General features: G+C 38.6%; 1 long non-coding RNA gene across 1 annotated transcript; it reads right to left on the reverse strand.

Moving 5' to 3' along the window:
• Positions 1–214: 214 nt before the first annotated feature.
• LOC130177057 (uncharacterized) lies at positions 215–26,651 on the reverse strand. Its single transcript, XR_008828966.1, has 5 exons — positions 26,564–26,651; positions 22,798–22,966; positions 20,476–20,658; positions 17,602–17,696; positions 215–4,226 (listed from the first exon to the last, which is right to left on the reverse strand). It is a non-coding gene; the product is annotated as an uncharacterized LOC130177057 (long non-coding RNA).
• Positions 26,652–26,865: the final 214 nt, after the last annotated feature.

The raw sequence follows: 26,865 nt of genomic DNA on the forward strand, positions 1-26,865 counted from the left end.
TGGGCTCCTTGGTTCCACTATTCACCTCATTCCTACACTCCTGTAAATATGAGTCAAACTGTGTTGTACAGATGTTACAGATGTGAGACTGGACCACAGTGGTGGAACATATACATTTACTCAAGTACTGTACTCAAATACAATGTTGAGGTACTTGTACTTCCATTTTTTGCTACTTTATACTTATACTTTTCAATTAAAAAAATTCAGAGGAAAATATTGTACTTTTTACTTTTAACATTTGTTAATTTGCAGATTCAGATTAATACAATAAGGACAATTACAGTATTATTACAGGTTAAAAGTCACAAGCTATCCAGCAGTATGTAAAGTAATTAAATTTACCAGCTGCAGCATTGAAGAGATTTACACTTTATTGATGCATTAATAGTATAATCCAATAATATAATATACAGTACATTATTCTAAAATGGGCCAGTCTGTACATGTGTACTTTCACATTTGGTATATCAATTATCTATGATGCCAATAGTTTCATATTCTGATTGCAGTATTTCTACACTGTGTATTGTATTGCTACTGTTACTTAAGTAAAACATCTGAGTACTGCTGGACTGTAAATGAAAAGAAGTCATGAGGACAGGTTACGTGACAATTGTCATGTGGTCATCTAATCCTGGTCATCTGAAGTCACACTTGTGACAGTATAAAGTATAATTAAGGCTGTGGTCAGACCATCATTAGCACTGCACGAAGCAGCAAGGCACTTGATGAGGGGAGCGGTGCAAAAAACAAAAAGAAAAATCAAAGTCATCCAGCAAAATAGTTGAATCCATAAGCCAGATTTCAAACAGAAACCAACACTGTACTACACTAAGTCATAAAACAAAGGATGTGGTCACACTTGTTCACACATTCACAACTCAAGGAAGGACATTCCTCAGAAAAATATGAATCATTGTCATTTTGCATCATCACTCTTTTCAAATTACTGATTTCATTTCTTTTAAATCACTGTTGGATTTTTTGAAGGGATTTGGACACTCAAATAAAATAAATAGTGCATATATGGTGAATAGTGAGTGAAACGTTTATACTAAATTTCATTACAATTATTTTCATTACAATAGCCGCTGATATTTCATTGTGGACCAAAGTGGTTGTGGGGGCTTGTTTCAGGTACCAGTGAAACGATCTGGAGATCTTTGTGTCTCAGACAAATTGGTGAACAAGTTAAACATTATACACCTTCTAAATATCAGCATGTTAGCTTTGTCACTGTAAGCACGTTAACCATCATGTCTGCTTGACTACAGAGATTGCTCACTCCACCTTAAAATCAACTTGATGCAGTTTATCATTGCATTTTGCATTTCATTACAGGAAGTTAAAACCGTTAAAGGTTGGTTGGTCGTAACTGGCACCAATAAGAAAACTTAGCTGCGTCACTCTCCCCTGAAAAACGTGCCAGTGTATCACTTCTCTAAAATTTAAAACCACAGCTCACCAGAGCAGATCTCAGGCCTGTTCAACTGTAGTTACCCTTACAACTTGGGGAAAACTACCTTCCACTACTTTGCATCTCATAAATGAATAAATTACAGATGATTTTAAAACATAAACATCTAATTTCTCTGGTCGATTATAAACTTTAAACTTCTATTTATTGACGTCTGTGATTGTCTATGATGTTGCGTGGCTTTTGTTGTATCTGGCTATGCTGATTGTTTGTATTCTTCATTTTAATTTGTTTTTTTTAATATGTTTTTCTTTTCATCTGTCGTGCACAGGTCTCAATGAGACTACCTGATTAAATATAGGTTACACAACAAACTATAGCACGAACAGCCTCACACAGCCACTAGCATGTAGTTTGTCGGTTGTATTATTTTGTCTGTTGGTTACCAAGGCAACAAAACTGCCCAAAAAGCTCAATAGTCAAGAGGATATGAGACATGATTATACAATAAAAGTGAACAGATGTAGAGCCCAGTAGTAGAATGCAATACATCCTTCACCACTATATTGTCATATCAGTTCTTCTGTGTCTGCCTTTATTCCATTTATCAGCTGATTCCTCCAGCTGTAAATATTCTCTAAAATAAATTCTATAGAAGAACTACTTTGTGTGAGTCAAACAGTTTTAATCCAATGTTACTGGACTCAATAAACAATGACTTTATAAGCAATTTGAACTATGAAGTGATGTACAACTGGTATTAGATGTGTTTAGTTTACGTTGAGGGGGAAAATATTTGTACTAAAAGAGTCACTGAAGAACTCAAACTGCCCTGTGATTTATTCCAGACCTTCAATCAGTAAATAAACCAGAGAGACAGGAAGAAAGGAAAAGAGGCAGAAATGTTCTTTTAAACAACACTCTTGAACAGCAGAGTGGTCAAAGAAAACACTTTCTTTCTAAGAACTCTATTCTACAATGTATAACTACTTCATCAGCTACCAGTTTGGTTTTATCCAAACTGATAAAAATAGTTCCAGACAGAAAGACAGTAGTGGAGCAGACAGACTCTTTGGGTAAATGTCAGACAGGAACTCTGCACTACATATACACATACACATTCACTGGGTGTTTGTTGGTATTTCCTGCTACTGACCCTGCAGTTATTATGTTGGAATCTGACCAGCTACTGTTCCCACACACTCTGAGTGTCCTTATATTGTTTAAAAAAAAAAAGACGAGAGTTGGTAATTGTCTGATATCAGAATACCTGGTGGTCTATTTCTTCTTTTATATCATGTCCACTGACCAGATGAACAAAGACGAGCTGTGTTTTAGTCACTTCAACACATGCTGAGATTAGTTTCACCAGACCGGAACTGTGATTCTAATTCTAACAACGGACAGCTAATCAGACACAAAACATACGATAAGCAGCGTTACTTCAGGCAATGAAACTGTGACGAAATATGATGAAAGGTATTACATTTTTCATCAGGAAATAAAAACCTAATGATAATGTGAAAGACGAATCAAAGTCTTATTCAACAATCTCTCATCCACCGCCCAAGAAGATATCTTTCAGAAGCTAATTTAGCTGTTGCACTGCTGTTAATAAGAAGCATCTGGTATTCAGTAATGTTTTGTCTCTGTTAATTATGTTTTCCGATGTTACTGCTTCTTGGGAGGAACAGATTTATGGACTAAATAAATCTATACATGACTGGGAGTTAGACAAGAAGCATCAACAAAACTGCTGGGACAAGATAAGATACTCTATCCAAAGGTTGGCTCTGATATTCTATGTGGGTTTGGCAGCAACTCTTGACATTTTTAGAAAAAAATGGAAGCAAAGTACATGATACGTTTCTCCTCTTTGGTAGTCATCGGAAATGATTAACTTTTATTCATTGGTGCAGGTCACTTGGTATCAGACTGGATAGAACACTCTGTATTTTTGTACACTGAGAAAATACTCCAACTGCAAAGACATAGGGGCACCACGCTGACATTTAGGAAATGGTAAGCTAATTCAACTATCAAGTACTGTGGATGTGGATGGAACATAATTTTACTTTTAGTTCACTGTTCCTATAAGAAGGAATGAGGGTGTTCAAGGAAAACCAAACACAATCAAAAGAAATGCATATCATCTGAAACATAAACTGGACTATTTTTTGTCAGGAGACATTTACTTTCTTGTGTGTTTGGCTGATATAGTATCTTTGGTATTGTTAGTCAGAGTTGGTGAAGTGTAAACTTCCCCAAATCCAATAAACAACAAGATAGGCCAGCTAATGTCAGCCGCCGCGGATGTGCTCATCGTGAACTGTTTTGTTTTTTGTTTTTTTTTTTGTACCTTGTAGCTCCACAAACTAATGTAGTTAGTTAATGATGTGCTCCGTGGCCTTGGAAGTAATGATCAGTTACAGATGTATTTAACACATTCTTTACATTTCTACTTGTGTTTTTGGTTTAGGAAGACACAACCCATCAAACTGTTTATATCCCGGGTGTGTCTCTTACTACAGCTCCATATACACTGCTGCAACATGCAGAAAAATTAAAGCTCTACAGACCTGATCTGACACGACGATTACAGTTTGGGGGAGGGTTTTAGTCAATGGTCAGATACTGTTGGCGAGAGGCATTTTTTTACGAGCTGCTATTAAATGAGTGGTTCAGTTATGACAAACCTTTCAGTGACAACATGTTAGTTGTTTGACCCAGTTGAGACTCAGCCGAGTCACACCGTCTCCCCTGGTCCTGTCCAGGTGATGGATGTGATGGACTTGTCTGTTTTTTCCTGGCCAAAAGATTAACAACAATAGATTTAGACATTTTTCTGTTGTTGCTGTTTCACTGTGGAAGTACATCTTTTGAAAAAACAACCTGAAAACATTAGAGTGGCTGCAAGTTGTTTTTACATGTAAAGAGTTTTCAGATTTAAGAGCTTTTACGTGGATGTGATCTAACAAATGAGGTTACTGTATTTAACAGATTGACTTCCCTTTAGTGCTGAACAAAAATTCAATCTTTTCAACTGCAAACTTTTCAGTTTGATACGAATCATATTAACAGTGGTACACACTGTCTCCAGGAAAAAGTCATGTGCTGCACTCCACAGTCCTACACTAACGATGTTCTCGTCTTCTCCTGCCTACCGGGCTTTGATATGGCATCAAATTAACTGCGAGCCATAGACATAAAAGCATTACAACATTTAATACTGTTACAAACTCACTTCTAAAGTTTAGCTTTGAGTAATGTGGTAGGTGACTAATTAATGCGTTTTCACTTCGGGCTCTACTGTAGCTGTGTGCGCTCACTGCTGAGACTATTCAATACTGCAAACACATTCAATTCCGTGTACTCAACTTAGCTGCTGATACCAGCTCTTGTACAGACTCACTGCCTTCAACGTTCCCATTCATGCTAAACTGCAGCCTGTACGACGATGAAAAAGACTGCTTGAGAGCTTCGGGGCTCATCAGATTCATTCATTCATTCATGACTCAGCTCGTTAGCCTGTGGATATGACTCCTGATTCCTGCTGCTTGTGGACTCTGGACTCGCAGCTACAATTTGGTTAAGTTACACAAACAGTAAAAACACTTGATTTCATAAGTTATCAGCTTTATGTAACACACAATACTCAAAATACTCAATACATTTACAGGTCTGCACCCAATATACCAATACAAAATAGCATTCGAAGCTCCCAGCATTACTGCTGTGTTCCTGCTCCCACTAATAGCATCGCTTAAGCTGTGTGATGGGACCACTGAGGTCACTGTGAACCTCTGCTCAGCCAGCAATTAGGAGGTCAGAGGTCATGGCAGACAGTATGGGAAAACAGAAGAGGTGAAGCACATAAACTGCCACATCGAAACAAAAGGTAAGAGCTCTTTCTCTGAAGGTTTTTACTCTAAAGAATAAAAATTAAACTACTGCCAGGAAAGAGGCCAATAAGACCAATAATCACTAATCAGTCATTCTTTCACATACACAGAAAGCAGCAGGCATGTTCTCAGTCATGCTGTCATCATGTGCTGATTTTACCTGTGTGTTCACTTGAATTTGGTGAAGCAAACAGCCATGATGCTTCTTCTGTTTCATTTCCTTCTCTTTCATCAGGCCTGTAAATATGTCCAGACCAAACCAGTTAATTTTTCTCACTGTTTCAGCCACAAATCCAAAGTAAAGCAGCATTTTCTTCCCCGAAGCAGAGCTTTCCAAAACGATGACGTAAGGGTGGGTGATTGTGTGTTACAAAGTTAAGACGACAACTTTCATCTACAACTTTCTCTGTTGTAAATGTTGGTACAGCCATTCAGACAGCTATTGTCATTAACCTGTATTTATGTTGATTATGTCAGATGATGTCGGGACCATTAAATAATGACTTGGTCAGTCAGGCTGTTGGTCCCACGCCTTACCAGATGTTGCCTGTTTGTCTGTTACTTAGCATACCTTTCCTGATATAAATGGGGTGATCAAAATAATAGAAACGCCTGTCAGTATAATGCACAACAATTCAGGATCCTATGTGTGTTGGTACACAGCCATGCAGCAAGCTAAACAGACTTCTAATAAATGTTGATGGTGCAGATTGTCTTTAAGGTTTTTACTCAATGCAATTGTAAAACTGGGAAATCAATATAAGAAAGATAAATTCAAGGATAATGGTTATAAATCATTTAATTATGAGATTCCATGAACAAGCATTAGACCAGTAGAAGAAGTTAGTAGAGTAGACAGGAAACTGGATTCACAAAAATGCAGACTAACAGCGACATTGTGCTTTATGCCAGGAAGAAAGAATGACTCATCAGTGAAAGATCAACATCAAGTTCTCATGGGAAGTACTACACAGTGATTAATCTAGTAAACATCACAGTAAGTCCACAAGAGTAAAAGGAAAAAGAGTAAACTACTCCACAGTTATCCTAATAGTAGCTTTCTTCAACAGCTACCAAACTTGGTCAAACAATATTTTTTCTGCAAATAAGGTTTGAAAAAGGTGGGGATTGTCTAATATTCCAGGACTAGATAATTATGTGTTATGTGTATGAAAGCTTAATTTTGCAGAGGCTACCGAGTGTTTTCAGGTCCATTAATAGTAAGTCTTTCAGAGTTGGTTAGCCCTGAAAGTGTTTCATTAGTTCACTTTAACCTGCAGGAGCTTCTGAAGGCTCTTGTAATACGTTTACTGCCACAGAGGAAATGAATTAATGAGAACTGAACTTCCATTGTTTTTACTGCAGAAATGAACCAGGGAGAAAATCTGTCAAACAACCAAGAATTACAGCAGTCACAGATGAGCTGAAAAAACTGTCTGGAAAATACTCTCATAGAAAATTATTTTAACCACTTCAAGAGTCTGACAGGAAAGAGTGTGAGTATGTGACTGATCACGGTTGTCCTACATTTGGGTCAATGTGTTAGTAACACATTTGCAGGCAGCTAGTAGAGAACCATAGAACTAAATTCTACTAAATCACAAAACAGTCTTAATAAAAGAGTATCTATAGATAATGCCCCAACAAGGGCATTTAGGGAGTACAGCAGATAAAAGGTCACATCTGACAAAATGGTGGACGTAACAGTGTCAATTAAACTGTAACTACTGTTGTGAACCAACGTGAAACCAGAACTTCCAGGTTCAGTTCCAGAAGTAACAAAAACTAATTCAAAATCTCATTAACATGTACAACTATTCTAATAACTACAAGTCCAGTCCTGGAACAGAGCTTTTCTCTTTTTGTATGGCAGTTATCTGAAAACAATCTAATATTGTTGTTTTACCAAACTCCATCAAACTTAGCTTCCTGTTAGCCGGCTGAACGTCACAACTCGACAAAAGAAACGGGTCCAGACCTGTCTACTGTGGCATAATGATGGACAAAACATGATTTCTCAGAGACAAAGATATAACTAAAACTGGTGACTATTACATAAGTCTAAAGGGGAGTCCTGTGCTCCTATGTTGAGAAACATTATAGATATCGTGTTAACAACTGAAATGGGAATATAAAATAGGGAAAAACACACTATAATCTCCCTGAGGAGAGGATTTATTGCTGCACTGTTTCAATAAACTGCACTACTTTTAGCTTGGTGTAACTACTAAACTGACAACTGTGTGTAGGTGCATGTTGTCATCTAGTGTTGTGTTCAAGAGCAACTTTTACTTTGATTGGTCAGTTTTGTTACGCCAGGGAAAATAAATCTGAAAACTCATCTGTTCTCCAACTGCTGTTCTTTCTTTCATGATGAATCAGCAGTTTTTCCTGTTTTAAAGTTTCCTGAAATGCTGATGGGTCACTGATGTGTTTTTACTGATGTGTAAGAATAAAAACTTCCTTATTACAGCAGCCCACGATTTACCCTCAGTCAGCAGCGAGCCATCATGAACAATCAAACACACAGCAACATATGTGTGATAGTGAAACACAGAAATTACTTCAGAATACTACTTATACTAATAATTCACATTCCACTTAAAATTGCTTAAAACTTTAAAACAAAATCTTTTCCAAAATAAAAATGCATCAGTTTAGTAAAAACAAAAAATAAATATTACCAAACAACCAAATAAATTTCAACCATCAACAAAGACACAAACAACAGGTCTGTAACTGTTTTTCTTCTCTGCTGATGGAGCTCCACATGAAAGCAAACACAGATTAAAGAGTGTGCGTGTGTGTGTTATCTGTGGTATGCTAATAGACTGGTGATCCCTGCTGTGTTTGCATCAATTGATCACAGATCAGTCTGATCAGATCCAGATACATGGCTTTGATCTCAAGAGTGGTGTGTGTGTGTGTGTGTGTGTGTGTGTGTGTGTTTGTGTGTGTGTGTGTATTTATGTCTGTGTGTGTCTGTGTGCACGAGGAGGAGGAGGAGGAGGAGAAGGAGAAGGAGAAGGCTGTATGGGGTCAAAAGGAAGGAGGGAGGCAGTGGGTGGGGCTGCTGACATTACTGAAAATGGAAGGAAATTACTGTTTATTCCTCTGCACACGTGCGCACACACACATGCACACACACACACACACACACACACACTGAACACTCCCCTTTTGATTCTTTAAATTAAAGTTTTCCACACTGTGACACGATCACATAATATACTGGCTTATGATTGGCTGGTAGTTTCTGTTTAAGGAGTCATTAAAGGCTCAGTCACTCATAAAGTGCCACAGCAAACTCTACAATCTTGATGAAAAGTGACAAGATATACATAAGTGAATGGTGCAACACAGGTCCTTGGAAAGGTCAACCCTTTCAACATCATGTCTCGCTGTTGGTCAACAATGCAAACTTGCACTTTAAAGTTCACCATGGTTGAACTTGACTCCCAAATTTGTACAGATCTAACATCACAGCTTTGTGATTGGAGGTTTCTTGGACCATGGGAGTAGCTGTTAACCTCTCCATAAGTATTTAAGTACAGAGGCTTAAATTAGAACCAGATATTTTCCTAACACAGTTGTTGATCTTTTGTCCTTGTTATTCAACGAAGAGAATTCAAGTTTCCCAAAATCGTTCCCACATCCAAACTCTACTGTTCTCAGTTTCACCTATGAGCGTCAACATGAAGCTGAAGTCGTTTCATAGCAATGGTGGGAAACAGATGCATTTTGCCACAGATGAGAGAAAATAGTCTGATTTTAACCATGAACAGCACTGTGAAGCTCTGTTTTCAACCTTATATGGACATGTTCCTGTGGCTGAGGTCACTAACAGTTAGCCATGACATCTCTCGCTCCCTCTTTCACTCACACACACACACACACACACACACACACACACACACACACACAGATGGATGTAGGTCAGTAATATAAACTATAAAGCACAGAGGACTGTAAATATTTTAGCAGTGATGTATGTGCAGTGACACACACACACACACACACACACACACACACACACACACACACACACACACACACACACACACACACACACACTCTCTCTCTCTCTCTCTCCCTCTCACAGACTCACAGACCCCCTCTGGGGAGGAGGGGAGGGTAGGGGTGTCTGAACAGCTTGTGACGTCTCCAGGCCATGATAACGTCTGCTAATTGGTTCCATCAGGCCTCACAGTGTGTGTGTGCGTGTGTGTGTGCTCTGTTGTCATTGTAATGATTACTTGATTTATCTCAAACTCAGTCACTGCCTGCGTGTTTCAAATTCCATCCACGTCTTTCGAAAACACATAAGCAAAAACGGAAGCTACCATTGTTTTTAAGACGAAGAACAAGGAAGCAAACAACAACAAAAACATGCAGCTGCAGTGTCAAGAGTGCAGTCAGTTTGCACATGGCCACAGAGGAGATCTGTGCATGGACAGGAACAAAAGAGCATTTCACCCTGGAGGTGGAGGGATGAGAATCAGACGCCAAGTCCCAACATCCTTCACAGGAGGTTTCACACCAATTCTCACCTAGATTTCTGTGAACAACTCTGACATGACTGCAATGTGACCTGTGTCACAGGTGACCTCACTAATACCCAACTTGTGACAAGATCCAAAAGAGGTATTGTTGTTGCGGTTAGGCCAGCAGCAGAGGAAGTCACAGAGCTGGATCAATGTCTGTGTAAAAGCCGGCATGGCAGGACAGACGCCGAAAACTGTTGTATTACACGTCAGGCTTCTGATTCCTGAACACCAGCGTGCTGTTTAGTATCACAATGTGGTGGCATTGTGTCAATCTTGTTAGGTTCAGTGTGAACAAGCAAAGCTGGCATAACGAGGGGTCTCCCTAATGGCAATACAGCGGGATCTCTGTTTAAAAGAGGCTACAACTAGCAGCCGGTTAGCTTAGCTTAACATAAAGCCTGGGAAGGCCTGGCTCTGTCCAAAGATGGCTCCTGCCTGTGACTTAATAGCCTGTCCACACACAGGCAACATCCATATGAACAAAAAACTGGGTATTTATATACAGGAGCGAAGGAGCAAACAAACAAAAATGTCTTTTATTTACAAAAATTAAATAAACATTGAAATTTACAAGCTCCTAAATGTTTTTATTGGTACAATTGGGCCTACAAGGTCTTTGTCATCATGTACTGAAAAAACTCAGATACTGACAGAATTGACAATTAGGAGATCAGATGATAGAAAATAATACCTATATAAACTTGCGTTGTACAGAGAAAACTAAAACTAGGACTGTTGCTCACAAAGGACACACTTTTACTATTTTCTGCAATAGATTTTTTTGCCATGAAGCTCAAAATATAAAACTGCACAGACTGTATGAACATGGCTGTCTATGAAGCAGTTTAAGTCCAGAGCCATGTCAGAGTATATCAGGATCATTAGAAAGACAAGGGCTGCAGTATGAGGGGAGTGGATGTTACAGACTGGGTGGAAACGTGGAAAAAATGCCAGAAATAGATCGAATAAAAAAGGAAGTTAAAAATATTTGGGACCTCTCACTAGTCAGGGGAACTGAAGAAGCCTCTCAGATGAGAAGACAAACTGCTTTTGACTCAGTGCTATAACCGGAATAAATCGAGAATCTTCATAGATGAAATGAACGCCTTCTACTGTCTCCCGACAGAAAACCAAAAACTGCTCGAGTCACAGAACGTACGAGTCCCAACTGTGAACTCCACACAAATAAACTCGGTCCAGTGAACAGGGCCAGAGTTCATATCATCAGTCTGTCTTATTTTCAACACAACAGTAATTAACGACAAGATCAGAAGAATTAGACTATTTACTCTGTGTGTGTGTGTGTGTGTGTGTGTGGCCATATGTTGAATCCGTAATGAGCTACAGGCCTGCGGCAGTTATACTGTGTGTGTTGTCCCACAGGCAACACAAGCTGTTACTGAAAAAGATGCCTTCGGACACACACACACACACAGGAAATGACTACACACAGTGACTCGGATACTTTGACAGCTCTCAATCTTTTCTGCACAGTTGAAGTCTCCTAAACTAAAATGAAATTAACAATTACCTTCACGTATTGAAAAAATGGATTAAATTAAGCGAAATCACATTACTTCGACCAATATGTTAATTATGTGTTTAAGTCAAATAATGAGCTTGTTGAAGTTTTAGAAAGGGAACAGTCCATCCTTCACTGAGAGAAACATCTCTGGAGTTCAACTAACCATGACACTCCAAACTAAATCAACGACTAAAGCATGACAATTTTTTAATAAACGTGCAGTAAGTGTCTATTACATAAATGCTACAGCTTTATTCAGACTTGACAGGGCATTTACAGAAAGACCCACATTGATCATTTGATTATATGGCTCTGGGTACATGAAAAGGAGTGGTGGCAACAGTGGTGAGTTGGAAAGGGTTTTAACAAGTCCTCTTTATTATACGACAAAATATACTGTTTGTATTTTTCCATCGAGAACAACACATGAAAGTGTTTTCTGATGTGGCGTTTCAGTTCGCAGGACGACGGCATTTTGTGCCTTTAACAACTACTACAGTTAAGATTTGGTTAGGTTTAGCCACAAAAACAACTTGGTTAGATTAAGGGAAAGATCATGGTTTGGGTTGAAATAAGTACTTAGTCATCGAGGTTACAATAATAACCACTTGATTGAGGTGAGGAAAAATCATGGCCATGGTTAAAAGAAACCAATGTTGCCTGTCATAAGGCAACAAGAATCAAATAGGTCTGTTGTGTCAAAACGCACATTTGGTTTTTGGCAATTTACTGACACTACAGATGTTTTTCTTGGTGGGATGGTCTCAAATTTTGATGTGAAGGAATTAAAGTGTTTCCTCCTCTCTCACAGCCTGCATTACTGATGGATTTTCAAACCTATTCTGCAGTTTAAGCCTTGATGATTTACCATTCTGAGTGAGAGACATGCTTGCATTGATACATTTAGTTATTAGTGTTATTCTGCTGCCTATTTTATAATATCTTTCTGTGCACAGAGAATTAATGATAAAATATTAAACTCGGATTCTCATTTAATTCCTGTTTGCTCATATGCTCTATGTTAAGTGATTTGCTGGATATTCATTCCTCACTTATGTAAAGTTTCTTCAGATGAGAGCAACATGTAAAACTGCTATCACTTTTTCATGAAGACTTGCATGTCGGCAGTAATTTTCTCAAAACAAACTGTTTTCAGTCTGAACAGCAGGTATGACGACTCTGGAGTCCAGTGTGTGTCTCACGTGTATGTATTCAGTCTGAATAATTTCAAGTCCTTTGTGTTTAGGTCAAGCAGAGGATGATTCCTGAGCCTTCACACGTTTAACCAAACAGAGCTGGATTTATACTCCTGGAGACTCGAACTGTAACAATACATCATCTGAGCTGCAGGAGAGCTGTGATTGGTCAGCTGGGACTCCTAATATCCTATATATTTCATTTGACCATTAGCACTCTGTTGAAACAACTGGCTATGTAAATCTGGTGGAACTTTCCAACATAGTTGGTGAAAGATGTTGCTCCAATTCACTTTTCTTTTGTTCTTTTTTAACCATACACTTAGCAAGATGAAAACAGAAAAAAAATATTTTTAAAGCACAGACATTCACAAAAACTGAGTTGGCTGTTCACATAGGAAACGTTTAAGTTAGCCCATCATTTGGAGAAAGCTTGGGACTGGAGGCATGATTGGCTGAGGAGGGGGCAGGTGATACTGTTGACATCTGTCATAAAAAGTGACATTACAAAATAAAGTCTTGTAAAAACAAAATAAAAGCCCAAATAACAACAAAAACCCAATTTTCTATGATACAATTAAAATTAACTCAATGCAAGTGGGTGGTGTAAGTCTGATAATAATGATTTGTTTAGGTAATTTATGAAATTCTTAGTTTATTTATTCATTTCACATTTATGTATGACTTTATATTTCATAATGTTGTTCATCGATGTAATATTGACAATATTGGCGCCATTCAGTCCCATACAAACTGTAAAACCATTTCCACAAACCTTCTCATCCTCATTGTTCCTCTTTGTCCACGCAGTGTATGAAAGAATGTAAACAGGATTAACCTGAATACACAACATGATCTGATAAAGTAGGACACATCTATGTTTTCAGTGGAGTTACAGTGCAACAATGAAAAGATCTTCACTGATGTATAAATCAGCTGTTGCACTGGATCAGTCTCTGGCCTAGGCTGTAAGTGTGTTATGAACGTGGAACAGGAGACGGATGGACAGATACAACACTGTCATCCACTTTACATGAGGCGATGCCGAGTTTCACCGACATCATCTCCCATCCTGTCCCAAAGTCCTTGATGATGATGTCACATCCTGTCTGAAACAACAGCCATTGTGCTCGCCAGGAAGTGAACTTCCCGTGGACTGCCCGCTTTTCCCTCCAAAGGTTGAGTCAGTGCAGTCTGATTCTGGTACTGCTGTCCAACAGGAAGAGTCATCGACATGAGTCCAACATTGGCAGTGTTTAGTTAGTGCATGTTCACACCAGTACAGGTCCTGTCCTTATTAGATGATTCAGTATGTGTGTAGACGTACGGTCCAAGATATGATCCAAATACAACACAGACTAATATGTAACAATACAGTACTGTGCAATTCACAACCCACATTATTACAAAGAGTCACTGTGTGATTTTAATGTATGAATAAGGTCCCAATAAAATACTTTATACTGGTACTTATATGTAGGAACAGTGGAAGAAAACAAGGCTATGGGGAACAAGGAAGTAACAACAGATCATCTTAGAGGAAATTAAAAAAAAATAAATTATAGTCCAAGTATTTTTGAAATTCGTGACAATCTTTTTCTGTGCAAGTAAAGCGTAAAAGGCAAAGAACATTATATTACAGCCCAAATTCCTGGTTCTTGCTGTTAAAGTAATTACTAGGTTCTTACTTAAACATTAGCTATGTTTGATTGCCCTACATCGACATATTACAGTGTTAGATGACTTTATTATATTATAGTTTTTCCTCCTCAGCTGACAATAGAAACCTTTCATAGCTGTGCATTTGAGAAAGGCGAGTTTGTTTTCTACCCCTGCCGAGCCGATATGAGCTGCTGTTGTGTCTGCTAGGATCAGATTTTCACATTTATAGATGCATTTTTTGACTTCTCATTTTAAAATCATAAAATTAACATGACATAAATCCCTGGGGTGTGGATTTAGCTGTTAAATCAGAGTACCCCTTTTTATTATCCATATTATCCACACATCACAATTTTTGTTTGTGTTTTTTTTTTTTGTTAAAAATGAGTAAAATTAGAGGTTTATATTTTACATTACACAGTAATGATTTATCACATGGGTTGTAATATATGTGGCTGTTTGTCGAAATGTATCTAGAAACGGAACATTGCATCTAGCTGACACTTTGAGGCTGACTCAGTGTGGTCGTCAATACTTCCTTATCTTTAATTTAATTTCCACTGACCCAGTATTTTATCCAGTAGGTATCCAGTGTTTACAAAAACACTTACAAAAACATATATTAATTTCTCATTTCCTCTTGAATTCCCAGTTGTTGCTCCCTTGATCCCCATGGTTTTGTTTCTTCCACTGTACCTACATTTATGTACCAGAAGGAACCAGTAAGTGTTTTATTGCACAGTAAATTGTGATCTTCCCGGAAAATCTGTGGTGCCACTTGCATATTTGAGGATACCACTGCAATGTAAATTATTCCGGCAGCAATGAACATGATAGAGTCACATTTCTTTCAGTGGGGGAATTCTCTTGCTGACTCAAAGCAGTAAAAGAAAGTCTTCTCTATGAAGGCCTGGCTTTTCACTCTGCCATCAAGTGTGGCCATTCAGATCAGTTATTAACATCTTTTAATTCTTTCTTACTAGTTCTGACAGACCATAAACTAGCCAAGTAAATTGGTGATTTATAGTGTTGGGCCAAGTGGCGCATAAGCAGAGATTCAGTGCTGCTGTCGCAAAGAATTTTTAAGAGTTAAGTTATGTTGAGTCCATTCAGACAGGATTAACTAAAAAACTGGTTAAGAGCAATGGGAATGATGCTCTTTGTTAATTACACTCAAGGATGGTGTCCAGTACAAAATAATAGTAGTTGGCGCTAAAGGTCGTTTCAGATAGTGAACAGTTATCACTGCATCTGTCACCCAGCGATGTTGGTGAGAGGCAACTCCACCGCTGCAGCTACCAACTACATCTGATCTTGTTAAGGACCCATATGATACAAGTTACTAATATCCACCTATTTTAATCTCATCATGCAGATAAAGAATGGGCAGGTGGTAGCTTAAAATAGATAAAATGTTCTGCAAAATGGCCCAATAAATAGAGCAAATTTAGCTACCTGATATCATCAACATAGTTAATGAAGGATGTTGCTGTGTTTGTTGACTGTTGGTGTAGAGGCACATCATTTCAGAGAACTCATATCAGAAAAAAACAGCCCCTCTTGTCCTCTCCTGGCTGCCATTGTGCTTACATTGGAAACAATGGAGGGAGTGGCAGGCACCGCTCACTGTCTGAAAGCACCTTAATAGACAAAACATTCCCCAGACTATTATTAGCATATATATCAAATCAGTTAAATGAAAAATGTAAAGCGTGGTCAGAAATCTTACCTCTAGATCACATTACAAAAGGCCATTTAACTCTCATAACATCTTTTGGAAATGAAATTACTGAATAGCATGTGTGATGTTAAACTAGGTTATTATGTATTGCATCATTAATATATTGTTTGCTTGCTGTGTTGTTAAATTGTTTTGAACACTGCCACATTGTTAATGAATGTTAATATTTCACTCACTGTTTACATATTTTATTTGTTTACTCACAGAGCTGATGTGACTTGAAGTGTTAAATGAACTCTTCTGCTGTGTCAGTCTTAAATGAACACCGAGGACTTTGTTCTGCCTGTTAACCTGCAGCCTCATTAAGCTAACGAGCATCAATTAATTATGTTAATGAACTGCAGCTAAAATCTCTCCTGGAGGGAAACTGATAGTCTTTTAACGAGCTGAAGGCTGAGAGATGATCGGATTGGTTCAAACAGCCGTTAGAGCCAGTGTAGGGGGGTGAGGGATGTGGGGGCTTCACTCCCCCCCACCATATCTCTCTGTGGTCCTGACCTGCTTATCTCTGACAACTGCACACCCACACACACACACGCACAAAACCTTGTCCCACTCTGGTCTCCTGCCAGACAGGACGAGATCTGTCTGTGTGTGAGTGCGTGTTGGATCCAGCTGCTGGCTTCATATCTGTGACCTCCTGTGGTGGGTGTGTGTGTATGTTGGGGGGAAGGAAGCTATAACGGGCTCACACTAAAATCCTCCCTAATGAGGCTCCAGCGTGCGTGTGTGTGTGCGTGTGTGCGTGTGTGCGTGTGTGCGTGTGTGTGTGTGTGTGTGTGTGTGCCTTTGTGAAGACCAGTTTGAGTTTTAGACCTTGGGAGTGAGGACATTTTGGGGAAGTGAGGGTTGTTTGAGGGTTAAGACTTGGTTTTAGGGTTCAGGTTAGAATTAGGTTTCAGTTAGGGTAATGTGCCAGGTAATACATTTTGTCAGTAATAAATAATAACCTTTATAGTTTTTTCAAAACTGTTTTTACAATAGATATGGAAACATTAAAATGAATAATAAATTGCACAGATAGAAAAAATGTTTTATATATCATTTGTCAAGTTTTCAAATTGTGATGTGACGGTTTCTTGTATAATCTGTTAATACAGAACAGTGCAGAATATTAATACTGACAAGATACTGCACTGTCAGCATCATTACACAGTATGTAGTTCTCCGTGTCAGTGTGTAGTGTGGAACTGGAACACAGTGCATGAAATTACATACTGTTTAACACTGTGGAGGCAGAATTAAAAATGGATGTCTCCTCATTTTCTTGACTGATCAGAGGTTCTTTTCATTGCCTGGGACCCACTTTTATCATTCATTCTAACTAAACCCTATTTGGGATGGAAAATGATGTCAGCGTTAAGACAGAGACTGCAGTGTGATGTCTTACTGTGGCGCACACGCGCACACACACAGCTGTGTTGTCTCACAGCTTTTTGACTGGTTTCCAACTGTTGATGATTCATTAACAGACTCTGCTGGAGGTGAAGCTCTTTTTCCTGACATGATGCTGTGTATTAAAACTGTTCTGTAATGTTTGTCCCATCAGCCTGTTTGAAAATTAGTCTTATGCATGCAGCTGTAGTTCATGAAAACCAAAATACTCACAGGAAGTGACACCACGGTCCAGTTACTGCTTCTGGCTACATCAGACAGCTTTACAACATCAGATTAGAGGGGGCTGTGTTTGACAATTTCTGCACCTGCAAAACCAACAAGCTGACATCAAGCTAAAGTTCACAACCGATTCACACTGCAACTGTCATGCTGTGCAGAGGTAAAAAAGTAAGCAAGCTTTGATCTCTCTCTAGTCCCCCCCCCCATCACTCTAAACAGATATTTCTGTCACTTTCCATGTATGACTATCTTTTCATTATGAATATCTTCCCGGAGAGCATTTGCATCTTAACCCAGCTCAGTTTGGCGGTCGGCTTTTGACCCTGCCTTCCAGTGTGGCCTTCAAAACAGCTAGAAAACACTTTTGCCTTCCAAAAACAACACCGACATGCTCATATGTACATTGAAAAACGTTACCAGTCACTGTAATAATTCCTCCTGTCCATACTGTTTGTGAAGACATTCCTTCCAGACACATTCACATTGTAAGAGATGAAATCCAGAATTCTCTGGACTCTGTTTAAAAATACATTTTAAAGTTCAGCTGAAGTTAATAAGAGGCTTCACACAAATCAGCTGGGTATCTTCCAAAGTTAGTAATTTTTTACTGTACAATTCCCTCTTTGTTTTTGCCCTATTTCTTACATCAGAATCACACTAAGAAGGGATGTCTTGACTTGAGCGACCAAAACTGTTTCAGTGTACATAATCAACATGTCAGTTTTGTTTTTTGGACTGAATTGAGAAAACGTGAATGCATCTGTTGATGTCTTTCCTTGTTTAGAGGTGATGGGTCATTAAGGAAAGGAGGGCACCACTGGCACTGAGTAATTTAGAAATTCATAAAAATTCTGTATTATTGCATGGCGAAGAAATCCTTGGTTACTACTGTTATTCATCATTCTACAATTTAAGGTCAGTGGCTGGATAAAAGTAGTACTAAAATGGTGTTTTTAAATTGTGCCTACTAAGCCTACTGTTGTCGTCATTTGCTTGTAGTTGGAAGAAATTATTTCTTTAACTTTGTTTAAGAGTAACTGTAATCATGATGAACTGAGTGGGTTATTTTCTTTGCCATAAATTTCAAAGTCTGTCTTTTGAAGCAAAATATTGAAATTCAACACCTCAGTGCTCACCTGCCGTGGGATATTTTTATAAACTGAACCACTGGTAAAAACAGATTTAACATGAAGTGGTTTTTCAGGAAAAATGGCCTGCTAGCTTGTCAAAGACGGTGCCTGCTTCCAGTGTGTGTCATTTGGAGGTATATTCATCATTAATTTTTCTGAATCTACTGTACATAACTATGTTATAAAGTAAAAACATTCCAGTCATTGAACATCTCACACTGAATCATTTTACTCTCCGACTGAACAGAAGCTAGTTCAGACCTGAATGGCATCATACACTTTGTTTTGATAATCCCGATGCCCAAATCAGAACCAAAGAGTAAGTCTGATTGTTGAAGTGCATGTGTGGTGTTGTTCTGTTTGTGTTTTCCTGTCATATGACGTCAGGACCTCCAGGACTTTAAACACATGACTGTAGTTCAGTTCACAGAAGTGTTTTGAAGCAGTCCAACAGAGAAATTACCTCTTTCTACTGTTAGCTCTTCAGGAATCACAGAATCACATGGTGACCTGAATGCAACATGGCTGTCACATGACGCACACGCGCGCGCACACGCGCGCGCACACACACGCGCACACACACGCGCACACACACGCGCACACACACACACACAGCATCAGAGCAACATCTACTGAGCCTGTACTAGTACGGTACTTTGGTCTTGGACCAAATACCTGCTACACTGATGATATTCCCCTCATCTCAGCTGTACTTTATTTTTAGCATGTGTAACATGCCAGCACACGATAAAAATTATACCTGATAACACCATAATTGTAAGAATATTAGAGTGATGGTATAACTCAAACTGATAACCAGACCGACGCTGCGTCGGTCCGCTGTGAGGTGATAAAGTAGGCAGCGTTTGAACTTCTCTCTCTAGATGTGCTAGGTGATGCACTAGATGATGCACTAGATGATGCACTGAGTGCAACACTTTGAATGTCCCCGTGGCAAGACAGGCTTGACACCCTGTCCCTCTTGGTGTGGTCTTTTGCAACAACTATAAATGCTTCTGCCTTCCATTATGGTCCGACAATGCATATGAAATAGTTCTTTTTTAGCATAACCTGACTTTTTGGCTGCATTCAGAGAGATTTAATCCCTGCGTGAAAACGCAGCCCCCTCAATCATTCCACAGATAGGGCAGCAGGAAAAAAAATGCAGTCATCCAGCAAAAAAGTTAAACATGTCTCAACTTTTGGTGCAATGCAACAAGATTCTGTGGAGGCAGTTGCACGTACAGGGTAGATTAATGAGCAACATTTACACTGTATTTCTACTGTTTAACCTCATGTTTAGTCACTATGAAAGATTTTTAAAAACTGCAGCCGTGGGTGGTGACATCCTGTCTTATATTATTATACAGTGGGGGAAGAAGTATTCAGATCCTTTACTTAAGTAAAAGTACCAATAGAGCCATGTAAAAGTTTAACAGGAAAATGTACTTAAGAGTATTAAAAATCAAAGTACTTCCCAATGATTGATATATAATACATTATCAGATTGTTACCGATTGCATCAATATAAAAACAATCTAGATGGCCCCCTGCCCATTTGGCAGACACTTCTGTCCAAATAAAGAGAATGTGAATGTGTGATTTATGTAGCAGTTTTCCTACGAAAGTTTCAGGAAATGTGTCTGTGGTCGGAAAAAAAAAAAAACAGTCAGATACAGTTAGCGGTCACCATGCTGACCGCTGCTTCCTCTCAGCTGGTTTTGGTTGTGAGTACCTCACTATCCATGGCGGTTGCACTGAACTTCCTCTTTTCCTTTTGACAGTCAGGCACTCACTGGTGATCGGCCGTCATGTGGGAGGTTTAGGCACTTGTTGCCCCTTGCAACAGATGTTGACCCATCCTCTGTTTCCGCCTCTCCCTGTCGTCACAGGAAGTTCACCTCTGTCAAGGCCTCCCCTGGTTGAGGACATCAAAATAAAAGCACTGAATGCTGACCTTCTGTTAAAGTATGAGTTTAGTCCTTCACCTCTGTCACAGAGAAAAATAACATCCTGGTGGAGGGAGGGAGGGGCACACACACACACACACACACACACACAGTCTTTCCATAGTTGCTAGGACACCGTTTGACAATGATTACTAGCCCCTTACCCTGAAACTGCATGAATAAGCCCATGTACAGGTTTTCCAAACAAAGTGCTTGAAGTGTAAATGTCCAATCCCAACGTTTACCCAAACCTGAAGTTCATAGAGGATACATGGACTTCCACACCACTTTGTTTCTCACCATCTGGCTTGCAACTTTTATAATCGCAAACTTATATAAATACTTTTACTAATCCATACTTACTTTTCTCTGATCTTTGCCTCTTTGTGAAATATAGGGTGATTGGAAAAGACTGGAAACGGGCAGCTAGCTGTCTAATTATGCCTTTATGCCGGAGACAGCTGTGGCCGGAGGCATTGTGTTTTTGGGTTGTCTGTCCGTCGCATTTTCTTAAATGTGATAGCTCAGTAACACCTTGTGGAAATTTGGTAAAAATGTTTTTGTGGACTCAAGGATGAACTGATTCCATTATAGTGGTTAAAAGTCAAGGTCACAGTGACCGCAAGTTCTTGTGAATGCAATATAATTGGAAGATCCACAAGGAATTTCATTAAATTTGGAAAACATATTCCTTTTCTCCAGGACAAACTGATCAGAACTTGGTGGTTAAAGGTCAAGGTCACTGTGACCTCACAAAATATATTTTTGGCCATGACTCAACAATTTATACACTAATGAGACAATTTAACACAAATATCTAATAGGAAAAAAATGATGAAGTGATGACATTTTATATCCTAACAGTCAAAGGTCAACTTCACTGTGGCAAAAACACTTGTGGCCATTATTCACCAGTGTAGCTCAGGAAGAGAAGGAAAGATTGTGACTATATTTCCTTCAGCTTAAAGGTTCATGACAATATTCACTTTGGTTTCATTTAATTTACACTGGCTTTTGTTTACACTCTCAGCAGCGTGTGTTATTTTTAAAGCTCAGTTCCTCTTAGACCGGAGCAGATCATCTAGAACTTTAAATGTGATGTTTGTTGAATGTTTTCCTGGCAACATCTCTACTGTTCATTCATCTAACTCCTAAACAACAAGGAAGTCTTCTCAACCAGCTGACAGCTGCACTCAGAGAGAGTGTGAGAGTGTGTGTGTGTGCAATCTCCATGGTAACTAGTTTCCGGAACCCCCATCCTGCTGTTTATTTTCTTGTCTAAAATAAACACACAAAACAACAAACAAGAAGTGAGACAGAATGGCAGGAATGGGACATCCTGTGAGGGGAGAGCAGCAGTAATGGTCTCCAATCAGAAACTAGAGCTACAATGAAGTCACTTCCTGTCAGCTCAGAGCCATCAGAGGGAAACTCAGAAAACTGTAGCTGATTTTTACTGAGAACAAAGCGGATTTCTGCAGTCAGTCAATGCTGTAAATTCATCACTCAACTCTATCACTCACTCAGTCACTGGCATTTGTATTTGTGGGCCTGGCCCTGCTTTTGCAATGCAGTCAAAAACATTCCATTACAAGTAAAAGTCCTGCAGTGAAAATCCTACACAAGTAAAATTACAAAAGTACTAGCTAACAAGCATTTGTCCTGCAGAAAAATTACCCCCATAAGTGATAATTATATATCATATTATCCGTTGATTATTACTGATGTATTAATGTGTGTAATGTGTACAATATTGCTACCAAAAAAAAAAAAAAAAACACTCCTAACCAAGTCACAAGAAAAAAGAAATAAAGAACATGCCATTTCATGCTCATTATTCAGTATTCTTTGAATGTAAATTCTTAATTTGTCAAGAAACTATAACTATAGCTCTCAGATAGATGTAGTGCAGTGAAAAGTACAATATTTCTCTCTGAAATGTTACCACAAAGTTATACTCAAGTACAGTACTGGAGAATATGTACATACATTCCACCACTTAGCAACTCAGTGGTGAGATGCTCAGACAAACACCCACACACAAACACACCTGACATGTACAGTGTCCTGTATTTAGCATTTATCATAATTGAGGTTTTAATCCTTACCGTGGTAGAGACTGTGTTGATGAAATCGTTGTTGTTTTCATCGTGTTTGCCAGTAGCAATGTTGACATCAGGAAGTAGAACAGCTGGCGTAACTGGAGGCATTGCCACGGCAACACAGACCCACAATGTCTCTGGAGCAAAACAGCTGTTCTGTCCAGGGGCGAAAGACCTAGAAAAAGAGAGACGGACAGAGAAAAGGGGCTAAACAGGCTGAAATAGAGGCAAAATTAGGTATAAATCACAGACACTTTGTAACTACTTCGTAATTTCATTTCATCACTGTCCATAAACACAGAAACTGACCAGTGCTTCTATGCTGACCAACCAGGCAACTGCCCATTCTCCAAAGCCCAAGTGAACATATTCAAATGACCTCTTTTCCGAGTCAATTCAAACATGTTGAGTTTCCTATCACAGAAAACAAAACAAAAAAACTAGCAAATATAGTATTCAGATTTGAGAAATTAGTGCTAGTGAACTTTTGTAATTTTTATAGTTATAAAAATTGTCAACAGGGGTCCAAGAACAAAATTTTCCCGAGGGGTCTCAGGATGTTAATCCAGCCATAGTGGAAGAAATACTCCGATCCTTTACTCAAATAAAAGTACAATGTAAAAATACTCCAATACAAGTTAGAGTCCTGCATTTAATATCCTACTTAAGTCACCTCTTTCAGCTTTCAACAATTATTCAAATGAATCCACATGAGGGAGAGGGAGTGTCTCTTTTTTGTGTGTGACGAGTCCCAATTAGACACCGCTTTACTCTAAGAGGTCACAAACCAAAAAAGATTGGGAATCACTGCTTTAAGGAGTCATGTGTTTAATGAACCTATTAAGAGTTATCACCTGATTCTGTAGTTCCCCTCAGCTCTACAGTTTTATAACATCTTTCAGCTCATTGTTTTTGGCCCAAGATACTATGAAGGTTCTGATAAACTCACAGTACAATACCTGCTCAGCACCAAAACAGCAAACAGACAGTTAAAGTCTAGCTGGGGAAAATAGTGGAATATTTAGCAGTTAAAAAGGTCATAGTGTGTACAAAGCAGCAAGAAGCTAAATCAAACAAAATTTAATTACTTTTTGGAGGGCAAACATTATGATTAATTTACTGTCCTTATTTACTGTGAGGGACTCCCTTTACCCACCCTTACCCTTCAGGATAAGCAGGTACAGATAATGAATGACTTAATGGCTCAATCACAGGATTAATGGCTAGTTCACCTAAAAAATGAATTAGCCAGGTGTACCTAATAAACTGGCGAGTGAGCATATGTTGGGGGCAGTCACATTGATTTGACATCAGGTGTTAAACTGTGGTTTAAGGAAACTTACCATCCAGAGTGAAGCTCACTTTGCTGTCTTTATCCAAAGTTAATCCAAAATTTGACTTATCCTTATATGGTGTGGGGGGCCTGTTGGTTGATTGGATCAGTGGTTTTTAAACTGGTTAATCAGAGGTGGGTCAAATCTAACCAGGTGTGTAGAATCAACTGCCTGCCTGGAGAGGAACAATTATACTACTTTATCTAAAAATAATATAAAGTTTAAAAACACTGAACACATACATGCAGTAGAACCTGTAAGTTAGCCATCTTATTTTATTGTCCTAAGAAAATAATGAAAGAAATGAAAATTGATACAAATTCAACAAATATTTTAAAAGGCAAAAGACCACCATAAAAACTGACTCATTAAAAAGGAGTTAAAAAAAAAAAATGAATTAAAAGTTTTTCTCTGAGCTTTTTCTAGAAGAAAAAAAAAAAAAAGCTACCTTCACTAAAACAGCTGAGTGATGAAATCATGAAAGAGTCAAAGAAAAACACAGACAAATAAACACAGAAGTTAAAGGTGAAATATGAATCAGGGCATACACTGTGTGTGGGTATATGTCTGTGTGTATATAAATACCATGTCTAATTAAAGTTTAAATTTGTCCTTCCTGTTCACAGTTCCCATGGTGACCGTGGGAGAGACTGAGGGGATGTTTGATTGTCCAGCAAAACACACACACACACACACACACACACACACACACACACACACACACACACACACACACACACACACACACACACACACACACACACACACACACACACACACACACACACACACACACACACACACCAAAACTTTGCAGAACAGGATCCTTCTTGCTGTACTGTACATTTAGCAATTGAGAAAGTTGAAAAGGTTCACACTGAGTTAAATAAAGCACAAAGAATGCTAAATATGACTTGCTTTTACTCACTTTTGTTCAATCATATTTTCATTGAATTTTACCAACACATCTAAATGCTGTTATTAAAGCATACTGAGAATCGTCCTACAGCATACACGTTTTTAATAGTAAATGTGAATTTCCCTTAAACACGCTATAATCAATATATTTACGATAATGTATCAAATGACAATGACATAGTGAAGAACCGACAAAAAAAGTAGACATACTGAAAAAAAAAAAAAAAACATTTATCATTTTTGAGATATACAATGGGAGTTTATCCTGTTATAGATTTGCATTGTCAGCCCTAATATTTAGTCATAGCTGTCAGACTAGCAGCGGTGGCAAGCAGTAAGTATATTTACTTGAGTATTGCGCTACAGTTACTACAATTTTGAGGTACTTTTAGTTTCCTTATTTGCATTTTATGGGACTTTATGTTTCCTCTGCATCTCACACAGGGTTAATGTTTTTCATGCCGAACATATAATCAAATCATTAAAACGTATTGATGATACATTATAGATTAAACTACACACCAGCTCCTCCTCAACAAGCTAGAACATTACAATACTGCTTGCAGACTTACTTGCAATGGAGTATTTTGACATTGTGGCATTGTTACTTTCACATAAGTAAAGGATCTGAATACTTCTTCCACCACTGCCTGCTAAACTTAATTGGTTTCATACAGTTTTCTGTATTATTCTGCATGCAGTCTTTCACCACTTGCATATCTGGTGTTCTTTTCAGGTCTTTGAGGTCAGTCCTTGCAGTTTTGTCTTCTTTAAAATCGTAAATCACAGGACAGCCCCCAGTTATGCTAAAACTCTGTGCTGTAAATACAGTTACAAAGTTTTAAATCTGTCCCTGCATGATCTCAAGTCACAAATTAACTTCTGCTTACATTTGTGTTCTCTCACTGCTTTCTCATTAATAATGTCCCATAACTGCAGAAATAGGAGCAGAGCAGAATCAATGAACATTTTCTGGTTAAAATCTGAGGGAAACGGGACATGAAACATTAAAATATACATAACCGGTCTGTGTGTGTTGCTCTATTGTTCTGTTCTGTCCCAGATATGACAAAGCTAACTGTATTAATGATAAAGAGGTTAACACACAGACTCTCTGTAGTGTTTAGTTGCTGGACAGCAGAATGGAGCTCTGTTGTCACATCTGCAGCTCTGCAATTTCGTTCTTACAAAGGTCAAAGGTTATTCCACCGCTGGGAGGTCGGAGGTCAAAGATCACCTCCTACTAGTCCCACAGCCGTTCCTTCATCTCTGATGTCTTAATGCCTAAACTTGAGTCTCAGTGTGACTGCAGTTTATCTTCCTCTTTGTTAGGAAACAAAGAACTTTTTTCATCATCTCAGTGAAGAGCAGATTTCAGCAAATTATATGTTATATATATATATATACCTTTTCTATAACTTTTCAAACACCCTGGGTGCAACAGAAACAAGCTGTAAATAAAACTATCACCTTATAAAGGTCAATATTGCAAACATGTTAGCAAAATGCTGGTTACTTACACATCCACCTGATGAATGTAAGTCCCATATTCACTCTCTTTTAGCTCTGTTTTTGGTCTCCACCAGCACCTGAGAAAAAAAATATGGCTCTTTAACAGCTTAATGCTCCACTATTTTCACCAGCTACTCTTTAACGGTGTCTGTCTGCTGGTTGGTGTTAAGCAAGTAGTTAAGCGTGAGTTTCACTAATTCTCACTGACTAATTGTTTTCTCAGGTGGTTGAAGACGAAGAGGAGCAAATAAGGCAGACCGGTTAAGATCGGAGGTTACAAAAATAAATCTTTAATTTCTTTTTGCATGCA

The sequence above is a fragment of the Seriola aureovittata genome, chromosome 11, assembly GCF_021018895.1.
Source record: "Seriola aureovittata isolate HTS-2021-v1 ecotype China chromosome 11, ASM2101889v1, whole genome shotgun sequence".
Classification (NCBI taxonomy): Eukaryota; Metazoa; Chordata; class Actinopteri; order Carangiformes; family Carangidae; genus Seriola; species Seriola aureovittata.